Genomic DNA, 15,084 nt, shown 5'->3' on the forward strand with positions numbered 1-15,084 from the left:
AAGAAGGGGAGGAGGAATGTCACTGTGTAATGACTCAGACTTGAGATGAAGTAGAGAGAGGGGCGAGAGAGGAGAAGTAATTTGGGGTTAAAATCAATAGGGTTTGGTGATTAGTTGACAGGGTAATCAGGACTGGGGAGTACTTTCATGCTTCTGATCAGAGCTGCCCACAAACAGAACAACCTGATTACCAGCAGGATGGTCCTTGTTTCTAGAGGAAATTCCCTCAACTTCAAAAACTATTGACATTTTGGGCGGGATAATTCTGTTACGGGGTGGGAAGGCTATCCTGTGCATTGTCAGCTGTTTAACAACCAAGCTGCTTTGCCCTAATGAGGCATCACTTGAGGCATCACTTAGACAAGATGCCTCAAGGGGGCGCTCCAGGATCTTAAGTTCCCTTCCCATGCCAAGGATCGCTCTAGACTTCTCCCTGGGGCTGCCCCTTGCTTTGTTCTGTTGGAAACATCCTCATGGCTGCTCAGACCTTGGATGTGGTGGCCCTCTCCCGGGAAGGAAGGACCCAAGCAACCAGGGATCCGCTGCACCGATAGAGAGGAAAGATGGCAGAGAGGAAGAGGAAGGAGAGAGGGAAGACAGCCACGATTGGGCTTGCCCAGCTCAGACACTTACTGTGCCCTAATGTGGGGGGAAGGAAGTAGCAGAAGCCAGGATTCCCCTCACCCCTCAGTCTAGATTTTATGACCATTGTCATTTGTGAAATGGGATAATAACGTGCTCTGGACGAACCCAACTAAACCAGATACTCGCAAAGCCTTTGTGCAAGGAAGTGGGAGGGAGGCTGCAATTTCTAGGGTGGGAACAGAAGCCCATAAGGGAAAGGGGAGTCTGGGTGGCTCAGTCGTTTGAGTGTCTGACTCTTGGTTTTGGCTCAGGTCGTGATTCTGGGGTCAAGAGATCAAGCCCTGCAAAAGGCTCAGCACTCCATGCAGAGTCTGCTTGAAATTCTCTCTCTCTCGCCTTCAGTCTCTTCCCCACTCACACTCTCTGAAAGAAAATCTTTAAAAATAATAATAATTAAGGAGGGAGAGGCACATTCTGGAGGCTTGGGGAGAAGGGGGCTAGATGGTCTGTCAGGTTATCTCAGGGGTAAAATCCCTATTAGGTAGTGTGATTGTACATCACAGGCGAGGCAAGGAACTTGTGGCTCTGGGAGGTTGAGCATCATGTCCAAAGTCAGGACTTGAACCCACAACTGTATAGTTTCACAGCCTGTGTTTTAAACACTTCAACCTCTAGCTTCCAAATCTAGGGGATTTGGGGAAGGTGACGGCTAGGAGCTTGGCAAGCAGTTCAAGGTGGAGACTAATTGCTGAACTGGGTGGTAGGGTAGATTATTCTAGAACCACCAGGTTTGAAAGGGAGGAAGGAGGGGCGGGCACTGGGACAACCGTGGGACCAGGCCCTCCCCCAGCTGCCCCTTGCAGGCCTCTGCCCGCCAGGCACCGAGGGTGGTGGGAGCGGATAAACAACTTATTCATCTCAGCCCTGGGCAGGCTGGCACCGACTCCAGGCTCTTCCTGAGTCCCAGGGAGGTGGGGGCCTTGCCAGGGGCTGGGAGGGCCTGGCCCTTCTGCACGGCAGGAACAGGAGCAGGGACCAGAGAAGCTGGGAACCCCAGTGCTGCTGCTTTGGCCACAGGCTCAGAGGCTAATGCACCCCTTCTTGGCAAACCCGTGAGCACTGTGCAAGTGTGGGGCATGGGACCCACTTCACAGCTGTCCTCTTATTGCATCTGGTCAGCCCTGCCAGGCAGACACGGTTACCAGTCCCCTTACAGGTACGAAAGGGAAGCATGAAGACGTGGAAGTTTGGGTCCTACCCCTTGCTTCTAGGGCACAGGAAATGGTAGAGGTGTGATTCGAACCCAGGTCCTAAACTGCAGGAGCTGGCATTACCCAATACTGGCTGCTCTATCTTTATCCCCTTCCTTTCTCCTGTCTGTTCTCCTCTTTCACTTCTTCCTTCCATCCTTCTGTTTTTTCACACATTTATAAGGCGCGAGCCGGGTGCCAGGCTCTCTGCTAGACAGAGAAGACAGAGCAGTGAGCAAGGCAGCCTTGGTACCCGTCCTGGTGGGTTCCTCTGCCAGCCCCTTACAGCCCTGTGCATGAGAGACCTTCGCACTGCTCCAGGATGGCCAGGATGGCCAAGCTGGGTGGGCTCCAGCTTCACCTCCTGTGAGGGACCCTCTGTGTGGGAGGGAGGGCTGGGTTAAGGGGAGTGTGGCTTTGGACAAAGCCGGCGTTGTGACATTGCTTTGTTCGCAAGAACACCCTGGCCTCACAGTCACCGATAGGCCAGAGAACAAAGGAAGCTCAGCACCCAGGGACGGCTGCTCACCCTTTGCGTTGTAGCCCTTACATAATTTGCCATAGCAGATGTGGAAATTTTCCATACCCCAGTGGAAGGACAAGACTGGGAGATGTGGTTGCAGGTAGGGTTGTGGGCCATTTGGTTCTGCATGTTGGCTCCCCTGTGTGTGTCCACAGACAGGGGGTGGGTTCCAACATTATTCTTTAACGTTTGTGTGTCTTGAAACATCTCATCACAAAAGAAAAGAAACAGAACAAATTTTACAGCACAAAAAAATCTACATATATTAAATACATTCCAAGACACTAAATAGCTGGGAAGTATTTTGTCAGGATGTGGGCATTATTTGCCGAAAAATGTCAAACACATCAGTGGGGACAGAGAATGAGAAAGAGATAGTAGGGAGAGGCCCTGCAGGGACCAGAGATGACAGCTCATTTTAAGTTTTTTGTATTTTTTTAAGATCTTATTTATTTATTATTTGTCACAGAGAGCGCGAGAGCGAGAGAGAGCGCGAGAGCGAGCGCACGAGCGAGAGCGAGCGCACAAGCAGACAGAGTGGCAGGCAGAGGCAGAGAGAGAAGGAGGAAGGAGCAAGGAGCCCGATGCAGGACTTGATCCCAGGACCCTGGGATCATGACCTGAGCCAAAGGCAGAGGCTTAACCCACTGAGCCACCCAGGTGTCCCACAAGTTTTAATTATAGACAAAACCTCCCAGGTGTCCCTACAAGTTTTAATTATAGACAAAAACTCCCTGGAAAAGAGATGTGCTCTGAGAAAATGTAAAGATGTAAGAACTGCATTGCCTGGTTCAAATCCCAGATCTACCTCTTACTAGCTCCGTGATACTGGGTCAAGCAGCTCTCTGAGGCTCAGTTTCCCCATCTATAAAATGCGGATAGAGTGGCACCTGGGTGGCTCAGTCAGTTAAGCGTCTGACTCTTGGCCTCAGCTCAGGTCTTCATCTCAGAGCTGTGAGTTCAAGATCCAAGTTAAAGAAAGCCCCTACTTGGGGCACCTGGGTGCCTCATTTGGTTAAGTATCTGCCTTCAGCTCAGGTCATGATCCCAGGGTCCTGGGATCAAGTCCTGCATCGGGCTCCTTGCTCCTTCCTCCTTCTCTCTCTGCCTCTGCCTGCCACTCTGTCTGCTTGTGCGCTTGCTCTTGCTCTCGCATCCTGAGATCGAGTCCCCATTGGGCTCCTTGCTTGGTGGGAGTCTGCTTCTCCCTCTGCCTCTGCCCTCCCCCTGCTTGTGCCCTCTCTCTCTGACAAATTAACAAGAATCTTAAAAAAAAAATTACAAAGCCCCTACTTTAAAAAAAATGGAGACAGTAATCAGACCTGTCACAGGTTTGATAAGAGCATTAGGCAAGTTCATTATATAACATGATTAGGTCTAGAATACTTGGGTCTGTCTCTGTCCTTGTTACACACACACACACACACCAGCAGATCCTGACCACCTACGTGTGTGTGTGAATCTCATTTTAAATGCACAGCACCCCAAGAGGTCAGCTCTTGGATTAACCCCATTTAACAGGTGAGGAAAACCAAGCCAAGGCTCCAGGCCCAAGGTCACAGTGCTGGTAAATGACTGAACCCCGGTCCAGCCCAGGCTTAACCCCTGAGCTCAGAACCACTGCTTGGCACGTGGACCTTTGGCAGGGAAAATTCCAGGGGTGATAACCTTCAGTGATGACCTTGTCTCATGATTTCCTAGAGAACAGAGCATCCAAATGACAACATGGCCTTTCCAATGAAACGCATCTGATTCAGAGACCATGCTCACACAGGGTCACATCGCCCACCCTGATGCTCACATGGGTCACTGGAGAAACTAAAGTCATGCATTCACTCATTGACTCATCTGGCAGTAGTCCGTGAGCACCTGTCATGTGCCTGAGGACAAGCAGCGGCCACAGCATGCCAACACAGCACGAAAGCACTTACAGTGTCTCTTTCTCAACTCCCAGAATCTAATGGCCCCTAATTCATTCCATTCTTCTCCCCTAGCATGGCTGAATCCATGCATTTCCCTCACCTTCACTTCCAGAGCTTTCATCTATACTAGCGCAAGCCAGGACCTTCCACCTCCCCTCCTTCCAATCCGCCCCTCACAGGGCTGCCAGACACAGTCATCAACAGATGAGTGCAGCCACTTACCAGCTCTTCTGTGGCCCACCCTCCCCGCACACTGGCCCTCTTCCTTAGCTGTGACTTCTGGCCTCAGGGTCTTTGCTATTCTGTTCCCCCTGCCTAGAACGCTCTTCCTTACAGCCTCGGCTTGACCAGCTCCTCCCCGTCCCTCAGATTTCACCCTATGGTCCGATTCCCAGAAGAGCTTTCCCTAGCCTCAATCTAAATTGAGTCCTTAAGACATTTCCTCACTGTCAATCAAACACCGTATCTGGTTTGTACAGGTCATTGCTGCCCGTGCCTGTGACACCAGAGGCTCTTTGAAGGCAAGGACTGTGTGTGTCTTACTCACTTGGTGTCCCTGAAGCCAGTTTTCAGAGCTTTTACTATATACCCCTGCATGTTGTGGCCCCTCTTCTCCAAAGTGCTATCCCCAGGACCTGGGGAGGGCACCTCTCTCCTCTGCGTCCCCAGAATCATCCAGCCAAAAACACTGTCAGAAAAACCAGACCTTGTGGGTCAGCTTGTGGCTGGGAGGGTTGGGTCTCAGCTTTGCCACTCACGATTTGTGTAAACTCAGGTATGGTTCTTAATGGCTCTCCATTTGTCTGTGAGTTCAGGTGGCTGTGTCCTCAGGGGTAACTGTCCAGTGAGGCCAGGCCCAGGAAGGGAAGCTCTCTGCACACGCCCAGCACATTTCAGTGAAACTCAAATTTGCACCACATCCCTCCACCCTTCTGTTGTTTACAGAGATATTTCCACCTGCATTTCTCTTTGGGTCCTTGAGAGACACCACACCTATAATCTGGACTGGGCTAGGCTGGGCAAGGCTGGGCTGGGCTGCGGTTTACAATCCCATTTAACAGATAAGATTCTGAGACTCCCGGAGCTGAGTGTCTAAACTTGGGATGCAGAGTAACAGGGACCTGTGCCTGGTGCCACCAGCTGTCCCCACCCCACTCACCCCGAAAAGCACTCCACTCGCCTGGTATGGGATGAGCCTTCTCCAAGGAGAGGACCTGTGCCCGCACCCTCCGCTTCCAGCTGGAGTCCTCTAGGCCAGGGCAGCCTCCTGTTCCCACACCAACCTCCCCAGTTTGGAGAATGCCTGTCAGGTTGGGCCTGGTGCAGGCAGGGAATCTTACCTTCCTCCAGAGGCCAGGCTCACCTGCCTGGGGGCCCGTCCGTGGCTTCTGAGGCAAAGGTGGCTGCAAGAAGTGGGGACACCTGGGCTCCTCTCCCCTCACAGCCAGAGCTTGAGAGGACAGTGGCCACCCTCTCCTGCACCGCCTACGCCGAGAGCCTCCTTGCGGGTCAAACTCCAAATTCCAGCCTCACTGCAGTGGGGAATCAGAGGAAGAAAATCATCTTCCCAAGCGAAGGAGAGGGTGGGCCCAGCCCTGAACCCTTGAACTTGAACTCTGAGCAGGCCTGTGTGGGGAGGATGGCATGCCTGGAGCTCCGCCCCTGCAGTCTTCATCCGGGCCCTCACCTGGAGGGGGGCCCATCACAGGGAGGGGTAGGGGAACCACAGGAGCCCTGCACTGTCCTGCTTCACTCACCCACTCCCCGACTGGCCCGCCTCCATGCTGGGGACAGGCGGGCTTGGGACGGGCTGGGGGAAGGGGGAGGAGAGAGGCTGGCCGGGGAGGCAGGGGACAGTGGAAAAATCCCAGGAGGGCCCTTGCAGCCACAGCCCCACCACCGCAGCCACAGGGGCAGTGCCCACACTTTGTTCAGCCCCTTTTCGCGGGTGCACTCCAGACCAAGGCTGGGGAAAAAAAGACAGGCGTCTGGAGCCCTGGGGAGCTGTCAGGAGTGATCAAGCCACAGCCAAGGCCCCAAGACACCAGGACAGGCAATGGAGGACAGCAGAAGGCTTTCACGGGGGCATTCAAAAAATAAAAAAATAAAAAATGGGTACTAACATTTACAAACCGGGAGACTTGAAACAAGGCTCTGATTTCCCACATTCATAAGACATTCTTGGGATCTGGCCACACCAGGTCCACATAGTCACAAGACAGCCACTGGCTAGAGCAGAGTCGTGGTCCCCCTCTGTTGCCACAGACCCCACCTCCAGCCAACCTGTCTCTCTCAGGAGCCCCAACTGGGCTCTGGGACCCCCCACCCCCACCCCCCAGCGCTGTGTGATTCAGAAAGACGAGTGAGGCTGACAGCTCCCCAGGCTTCGTTCCCTCCAAGGGCTTGCTTTCCAGTCTTTGCTCACTTGATCTTTGCAACGAACCTTTGACAGGTGTCTATCTCCCTTTCCCTGATGAGGAAGGAGAGGGAACGGCAGTAATAGGAGAGAGCCGGAAGATAGGTAGGAAGGAGCTAGGGTCCCCGTCCTAGGAGGAAACCACCCTTAAAAGGAAAAAGCCCCCCATCCTGTTCTAGGCTTTCTAGAAAGGGAATGGCCTTGGAATCCTAACCCAAGCCCTGGGGGTCAGCTCAACAGCCAGTGGGATATTTAAACAAAGAGCTTAATCTGATGACAGGAGGCTGTCAGGCCTTAGGGCAGGTTTGGCCAGGGTGGTGGCTGCCCTCTTTGTCCTGAGGCTATGAAACACCGCCCCAAAAGGAGCCCCCCCCAACCCCCCACCCCCACTACCTGATAAGTAGATAAGCATGTGGACATAAACGTGATTGGTGCATGGCGGGTGAAGCACATTAAACAGCCTGCCCACAACCTCCTAAAAAGTCCCTAGACTGAGGAACTCCAATGGCAACCCTCTCGGGTCCCCTCCCATTTCAGGAGTTTCGTGCTATCACCCAATAACCTTTGCTTTGTTGCCCACCACTCTTTGGTCTACCTCTTCACTCTTCAAAAAGGGGTGACCAAGAATCCCAGGCACCGAAGGAAAAGAAATCCTGAAACAGCAGGCCAGTAATGGGGTGCCTGGGTGGCTCAGTCAGTTAAGCGTCTGACACTTAATTTCAGCTCAGGTCATGATCTCAGGGTCTTGAGATTGATCCCTGTCTGGGTCAGGCTCTGTGCTCAGTGTGGAATCTGCTTGAGATTCTCTTTCCTCTCCCTTTGCCCCTTCCCACCCCATTCGCAAGAAAAGGCACCCTTGACTCTCTCAAATAAAACATTTTTTTTTTTTAAAGATTGTATTTATTTATTTGACAGAGAGAGATCACAAGTAGATAGAGAGGCAGGCAGAGAGAGAGAGAGAGAGAGAGAGAGAGAAGCAGGCTCCCTGCTGAGCAGAGAGCCCGACGCGGGACTCGATCCCAGGACCCCGAGATCATGACCTGAGCTGAAGGCAGAGGCTTTAACCCACTGAGCCACCCAGGTGCCCCTCAAATAAAACATTTTTTAAAGAAAAGAGGCCAGTAACTCGCCCGGGGTCACCCAGCTAACAACAGCATTTGCACCTGAACCCAGAGTCTTACAGGAGTAGGGGAGAAGAGGTATGTCTTGGAGGAACAGGTTTACAGAGGGGACAGCTGGGACTGGAAGAGGGGGACAGACAGAAGACCAGGGAACAGGCGGCCTGCACCTGTGATCTGGGGTCACAGGCCACAATACCAGGAAGATGGTGGGTACTGTGGAAGGTGCATTTCTCCCCTAGCCTGGCGCCCGGCTCTGACCACTTGGGCATGCGTGGGGGGCCACAGGCATGTTTCAGGGTTCCAGTTCTTATGGAGGAGGCATGTGAGTGAGCTGGGCTGGTGAGGTGGGGCTGTGACCCACTGGAGAGCATGTGTCTCAGCCAACATGGAGAGTCATGACCCGGCTCTAATGTGGAGAACCCAGGCCCAATGGGCCCAGACCTTCTGGTTGTTCTAAAAAAGTAAGTCCAGAATTTTGTATAGTGACATGATTGTTCATCTGTGTGGGCCACACTGGCTCATCCTCTCTGACCGTTTCCCTGATTTTCTACCCTCTCTTGGCGCTGTGAAGACCAGGTGAGGATAATGGTACAACCAGTTGGGAGGACTTTTTGGAAGTTTCTTACTTCCAAGGTGAACACACGCTACTCTATGGCTCAGCAATTCCCCTCTCAGGTGTTTATCTGGAGAAATGAAAAGAGATGTTCCCACTTGTCCACAAACCTATACAGTGGTCTTGCTCATGAGAGGCCCAGGGTTCATCCATGGGTGAAGGGATGAGGAAGACTGGGTTGGGGTTCCACAGGGACAAGCTACTGACAGGCACCACCCCGGATGGACCTCAGAAGCTGAGACAGACCTGAAGAATACACATACCTTATGATTCTGAAGCGGGGGCGCAGGGGTGTGGCTCCGGGGACCCCATACACATCGGGTTCGGCTGCTAGCCACTGACAGAATCCAAAGGCAGAGAAACTTCCTCCAAAGTGCTGACAATAATTCCAGGTTTATAGAAGGAAATGTGAGACAAAGGTGGGCAGTGAAGGTCAGGTCATCAGTGTCTTAGAGTCAATCACCTTTGGGGTCTTGCTGGCTCAGGGGGGTCCTTATTGCTGGAGGGGGTAGTTTCAGGTCGGACCCAAGATGCTTTCCCTGCCCAGGCTTTTGCCTGAGTTAAGAGATATGCTGGAATGAACTTAATGTATTATTTTTTTTTAAGATTTTATTTATTTATTTGGCAGAGAGAGATCACAAGTTGGCAGAGAGGCAGCGGCAGGCAGGGGGAGAAGCAGACTTCCTGCGGAGCAGAGAACCCAACGTGGGGCTTGATTCCAGGACCCTGAGATCATGACCTGAGCCAAAGGCAGCTGCTTAAAATGACTGAGCCACCAGGTGCCCAAGAACTTAATCAGGGTGAAAGCTTGAGGTGAAAATGGAGGTTGTTGAAGTCCTCTTTTGATTCCATTTCTATGAAGTTCAAGAACTGGAAAAATGGGCGCAGGGGTGGGTGGCTCAGTTGGTTAAGCATCTGCCTTCAGCTCAGTCATGATCCTGGGGTCCTGAGACTGAGTCCCACATTGTGGGGGGAGGGAGAGGCCCTGCTCAGCAGAGAGCCTGCTTCTCCCTTTGCCTCTGCTGCTCCCCCTGCTTATACGTGCTCTCTCTCTGACAAATAAATAAAATCTTTTTAAAAAAAGAAAAGAAAAAAAAGAACAGAAAGGATGAATAAATGCTGATAGAAGCCAGAGGGTGGGAGTGAGTCAGGAAATGACTGGAAGGGGGGCACTTCCTGGAACAATGGCAATTTCTGTATTTTTGCTTAGGTGGGAATTTTATGGGCATCACTACAACTGCAGAGACACAAAGAAAGATAAGAACCAAATTAAAATAGTAGCACAGTTTTATACACAGTTAAATGACAAAGAGTTATAGAAATACCACAATAAATATGACAATTTAACTTGGTGTGTGGGGGGTATCTGTACATTTGACTGCATGAGAATTATAGCTCAAAAAAAAACCAAAACAAAACAAAAAACAAAAACAAGGGGCATCTGGGTGGCTCGGTGGGTTAAAGCCTCTGCCTTTGGCTCAGGTCATGATCCCAGGGTCCTGGGATGGAGTCCCAAATCGGGCTCTCTGCTTGGCAGGGAGCCTGCTTCCTCCTCTCTCTCTGTCTGCCCATCAGCCTACTTGTAATCTCTGTCTGTCAAATAAATAAAATCTTTAAAAATAATAAATAAATAAAAATTAAAAACAAAACAAAAAAACAAGAGAGGGGCACCCGGGTGGCTCAGTCAGTTAAGCATCTGCCCTCAGCTCAGATCATGATCTCAGGGTCCTGGAATCGAATACTGCATTGAGCTCCTGCTTGGTGGAGAGTCTGCTTCTCCCTCTGTTCCCCATCCCCCCAGATCCTGCTTGCATATGAGCTCTCTTCCTCTCAAATGAATAAAATCTTAAAAAAAAAAAAAAAGCAAAAAACCAGGAGAGAATATACCAACAAGGAGTTGTGCAAATGCAGTCAGTCCATGCTTCTCTGGTGGTAGAGGCTGTGGTCCTTGCCCAAATATTACCTCCCAGGAGCTAGTCCCAGCCTACTGTCTCCACTGGAGAATGCAGTCCCAATATTGCCAACGTGCCTGATTTTTTCAGAGAAATCCCAAAGTAAATCTGGGTTTTATGTGAAGCCTCCTGATGTATAAACTTCAGCAAGTAATTTGATACTAAAAGAAAAAAGTTAAAATATTGTCCTTTGTAACCCTGTGTGATACTGATGGTGTGATTTATAATAACAGATATGTGGTCTTCATCTTTATTTGTCTTCATTTCTGGCACAGAACTCCCAAAAACCCTCTGAGTTTTTGGGGCAGATAAGAGAGAGTAAGGTGACTTTTGTTATGCTAATGAGGTGACTTTTGGACCCACTCAGAAGGGTGGGGGCTACTTTCCCTCCCCACCTCACCCTGGAGTTAAACCCTGAGGGTTAGCGGCCTGCTTTGCATTTAGCTATCACTGAGAATCTCAAGCCTTTTTCTTTATGACGGATCCAATAAGGAAAAATTGTACATTTTTTTCTCCTCTCTTTCTTTCTCTTTGTTTTGTTTTGTTTTGTTTCGTTGTTCTCCAGGTCACAGTTCTCAAAAACCTGGGTGGCCTTCCATCTGCCAGTGGCTTCATGACTGAGGGGGGAGTGGGGGGGACTCTTGGTCTGTGTTCTGGTATAAATAAATCAAATGCCCACATTCTCTCCTTGGAAAAGGAGGGACTCATCATTATTACTGAGCTATTTTATTGGGAAGGCTGAATGAGATAATACCTATAATGTTCTTTGTATTTTTTAAAAGATTTATTTATGTATCTGAGGGAGAGAGTGCATGAGCACTGGGGGGTTGGGGGAGCAGAGAGAGGAAGCAGACTTCCCTGAGTGTAGAGCCCATCCCAGGACCCTGATATCATGACCTGAGCTGAAACCAAGAGTCTGACCCTTAACCAACTGAGCCACTCAGGTCCTCCTATAATGTTCCTTGCACTACTAAGATGTCACTTTTCTTTCTTTTCTCATTATTTCCTGAACTCTGGTGGAGTTTTCCAGGAGATATCACCAGGGACTGAATGCTGGAGCAGATGTGAGAATCCAGCTGTCTCCTATTAAACCAGACATTCCAGAGCTTTGCAAATATGTGGAACAATGTCACCCTTCTCACTAAATCTTTCAGGAAGATGGTGGCTTTTCATTGCCAAAACACAACAAAACAAAACCAAACCCAAAAACCCATTATTTAACATGCAATGGATTTGTTACTGTTACTTTTACATAATTAATGCATGTTTTAAATTGCTTCCTCATTTAAATGTCTAATTCTGTAAGTTGCCGTAGCTAGAACCCACATAAAGGGGAGCTCTTCGGGGTTCTTGTAAAATGAGTCCAAAGACCAGAAAGTCTGAGAATTGTGGGATGAGTCTATGCACGGGGGAAACTCTTGTGAACTCTCTGTTTAAGCCCAAACCCGTGCAAGGTGTGAAAAGGTGTGTCCTGTTGCAAGGAAGTCCTCCTTGGAAAGCCCTTTGGTGTGATGTGAGGGTCCCGTGGGAGAGTTGTTTGTAACTGCACAGACGTAGCTTCTCTGCATGGACTGGACTGTTAATGAATGAGCAAGCCTCTAGTTAACTTAATTGTTAAATGGTTTAACAGCAGGTCATTCACAGCAGAGGGGTTGACGTTTGGAGTGTCACTCTGACACATCTGGAGATTATCAGAGTGGAACAGCACCCCGTGAAAGCCAGCTTGACCAGAACTGCCAGAAGCCCAAGCCCAGGTTCTAAGAGACAGTTGTGTGGTCAGCCCATTGTTCCTGGTGCTGTGGGAGTCTTGGTGCAGGGCCAGCTGTATGTCCCTGGGGGCATGGGCTCTGCCTTGCATATCTGGACACATTTTTCTACACTAAACTTTTTGTCATATTCATAAAATTCAGAGTTAACTTTCAGGGGACACAATTTGAGATCACTGTCAGAATTGAGTGGACCCTCCTTGATAATTATAGTTACTACTTATTGCTAAACTGCCAGATAGACCTATTTCTTCATAGGGCTGGACTGTATTTTTAGTGCATTTCTATCCAGGAATGTAAAACAGTACCCAAATAGGGGAAGTCATATGGCTAATAGGATCATCACCACCTACATGATTCTCCTCCTGCCAAAGAACTGATCTAACTGGAAGGAACTGTGTATTTCAGTTCTCTCATTCAGCTTGTAATGAATGCTAGCCACAATGCCACACACAGAGCTAGGTGCCAGGAGATAGCAGAGCCCCGAGTCTCGCTCCAGCCTGGAAACTTGTAAACTGTTTATCATTTGATATCATCTAATTCAGTGGTTCCCCATCAGGGTGATTTTATGTCCATGGGATATCTGGCAATGTCTAGGGATACCTTTGATCACAGTGAGGGAAATACTATTGGCGTCTACTGAGTCAAGGCCAGGGATACTTCTAGGCATTCCGCGATGCACAGAACAGCTTCCACAACAAGATTTATCCAGAGCAGAATGCCGAGACCATACCTACTGGGACACTTGATCTAAGTTCATCTCCCCATTTTTCAGAAGAAGAAACTGGGGCCAATGTCAGTGATATACCCAAGATCATCAGTTCCTCAGCAGGGTCTAGATGTCCTGTTCCATTCTGCGTGCAAGAGATCTTCAGTTGCCCTTTTTTGAACTGAAATTGAGGACTAATTTTTCCATGTTTGTCTCTTCCTCAAAGCAATGCGTTCTGCAGTGGCATCCTGGTGGAAACCAGCTTTAGACAGCAATGGAAAAGCATTCACCTTTGATCTGCATGTTTCACTGCAAGAGATGGGCTCTAGACCTGAGTGACAAGGTGCCTTGGCATGGTTGCATGTGGCTTCTGGATTTTATTTGAAAGGAAGGATGCTGTGAAGAAAAGCATGGACTCATGAAGTTCCATTTATTCTTTCTTTTTCTTATTCATTCACAGAATTAACAAAAGCATACTGACCTCCTACTGTGTGCCAACCACCGGGCTAGACACTGGACGCATGAGGATGAATAAAAAGTATGTGTTCTCGTTTCATTTATTCTTCTCCTATCCCCCTACCCCCCCATGTTGCTTCTCCATGTCCTCATATCAGGGAGATCATATGATAGTTGTCTTTCTCCAATTGACTTATTTCACTAAGCATGATACGCTCTAGTTCCATCCACGTCGTCGCAAATGGCAAGATTTCATTTCTTTTGATGGCTGCATAGTATTCCATTGTGTATATATACCACATCTTCTTTATCCATTCATCTGTTGACGGACATCTAGGTTCTTTCCATAGTCTGGCTATTGTAGACATTGCTGCTATAAACATTCGGGTACACGTGCCCCTTCGGATCACTATGTTTGTATCTTTAGGGTAAATACCCAGTAGTGCAATTGCTGGGTCATAGGGTAGATGGGATTGGGAGGGAGACAAACCATAAATGACTCTTAATCTCACAAAACAAACTGGGGGTTGCTGGGGGGAGGTGGGATTGGGAGAGGGGGAGTGGGCTATGGACACTGGGGAGGGGAGGCGAACCATAAGAGACTATGGACTCTGAAAAACAACCTGAGGGTTTTGAAGGGTCAGGGGTGGGAGGTTGGGGGAACAGGTGGTGGGTAATGGGGAGGGCACGTTTTGCATGGAGCACTGGGTGTTGTGCAAAAAGAATGAATACTGTTACGCTGAAAAAATAAATAAAATGGAAAAAAAAAAAAAGTATGTGTTCTCTCCTCTCAACAGCCTGTGGTAAACAGGAGATACACACATAAACAAGGCACTGCAGCATGTTGAGAGAGAAGCACTAAAGGTGGCAAGCGCAGGATGGAATAGGGATGTGCCAGTCAGAGCTACTGGCTGCAAGTAACAGAAACCAATTTTGGCTTATTAAAGCAGGAAAGAAATTTACTGGACATATCCCCAGGGAGCCCACAGAAGCACCAGAGAGCCTGAAGAACAAGGCTCAGGAAACAGGCAGAAAGACAGAGGCTCAGTGCAGCTAGTACTCCAGTCTCAAAACGACCATGGTGAAGACTCTGCAGCCCTGCTCAGGGACCACTGGCCATGTCAGTTAAACAGCACTACCCCAGCACTGACACTGTAAGCTGCACTGGACTCCTCTTCTCCCACGGCCCTGGAGCCAGCAGCTATGACAGGATGGCTTCTCTCACTCTTTATCTTGCCAGATCCCAAAGCAAAGTCTTTGGATTCACTTATTCTATTTTTTGCTCAGTTTTTTTGTTTTTTTAATTAAGTTCTGTTAGCCCATATAGTAGTACATCATTATCTTTTCATGTAGTGTTCAATGATTCATTAGTTGTGTAAAACACCCAGTGCTCGTCACAACGCATGACCCCATTAGTACCCATCACCCCGTTACCTCATCCCCACACCCATCTCCATTCTGAAACCCTCAGTTTGTTTCCCGGGGTCCATGGATTTGGTTATTCTAGATCCCTCACCCTCAGTCTAGCTGTAAGGCATGCTGGGAAACTGAGCATCTCACCTGGTGAGTTTCTATAGTTGGAGACCCACTTTGTCTCTCACCACCAAAACTCTTACAGTAAGGGGAAGCCCTCTTTCCCAGTTTTGCTCAAAAGTCACCTTCTCGGGGAGGAGGAGTCAAGATGGCGGAGAAGTAGCAGGCTGAGACTACATCAGGTAGCAGGAGATCAGCTAGATAGCTTTTCAAACCGTTGCAAACACCTACAAATCCA

General features: G+C 49.3%; 1 protein-coding gene across 4 annotated transcripts in view; it reads right to left on the minus strand.

Annotated features, from left to right (window-relative positions):
* SLC5A11 (solute carrier family 5 member 11) overlaps positions 1-13,372 on the minus strand; it is a 50,409-nt gene extending 37,037 nt beyond the window's left edge. For 2 of the 4 annotated variants that reach the window (XM_045993084.1, XM_045993086.1), the window contains exons 1-2: positions 8,694-8,806; positions 5,621-5,812 (exon numbers count right to left, since the gene is read on the minus strand). The gene's annotated coding sequence lies outside the window, so the exon portion shown is untranslated. Of the gene's footprint in view, positions 1-5,620; positions 5,813-8,693; positions 8,899-13,147; positions 13,254-13,338 lie in introns of those variants that run through there. The other 2 variants (XM_045993082.1, XM_045993083.1) reach the window with 2 other exon arrangements.
* Between the last annotated feature and the right edge of the window lie 1,712 nt (positions 13,373-15,084).

The sequence above is a fragment of the Meles meles genome, chromosome 21, assembly GCF_922984935.1.
Source record: "Meles meles chromosome 21, mMelMel3.1 paternal haplotype, whole genome shotgun sequence".
Classification (NCBI taxonomy): Eukaryota; Metazoa; Chordata; class Mammalia; order Carnivora; family Mustelidae; genus Meles; species Meles meles.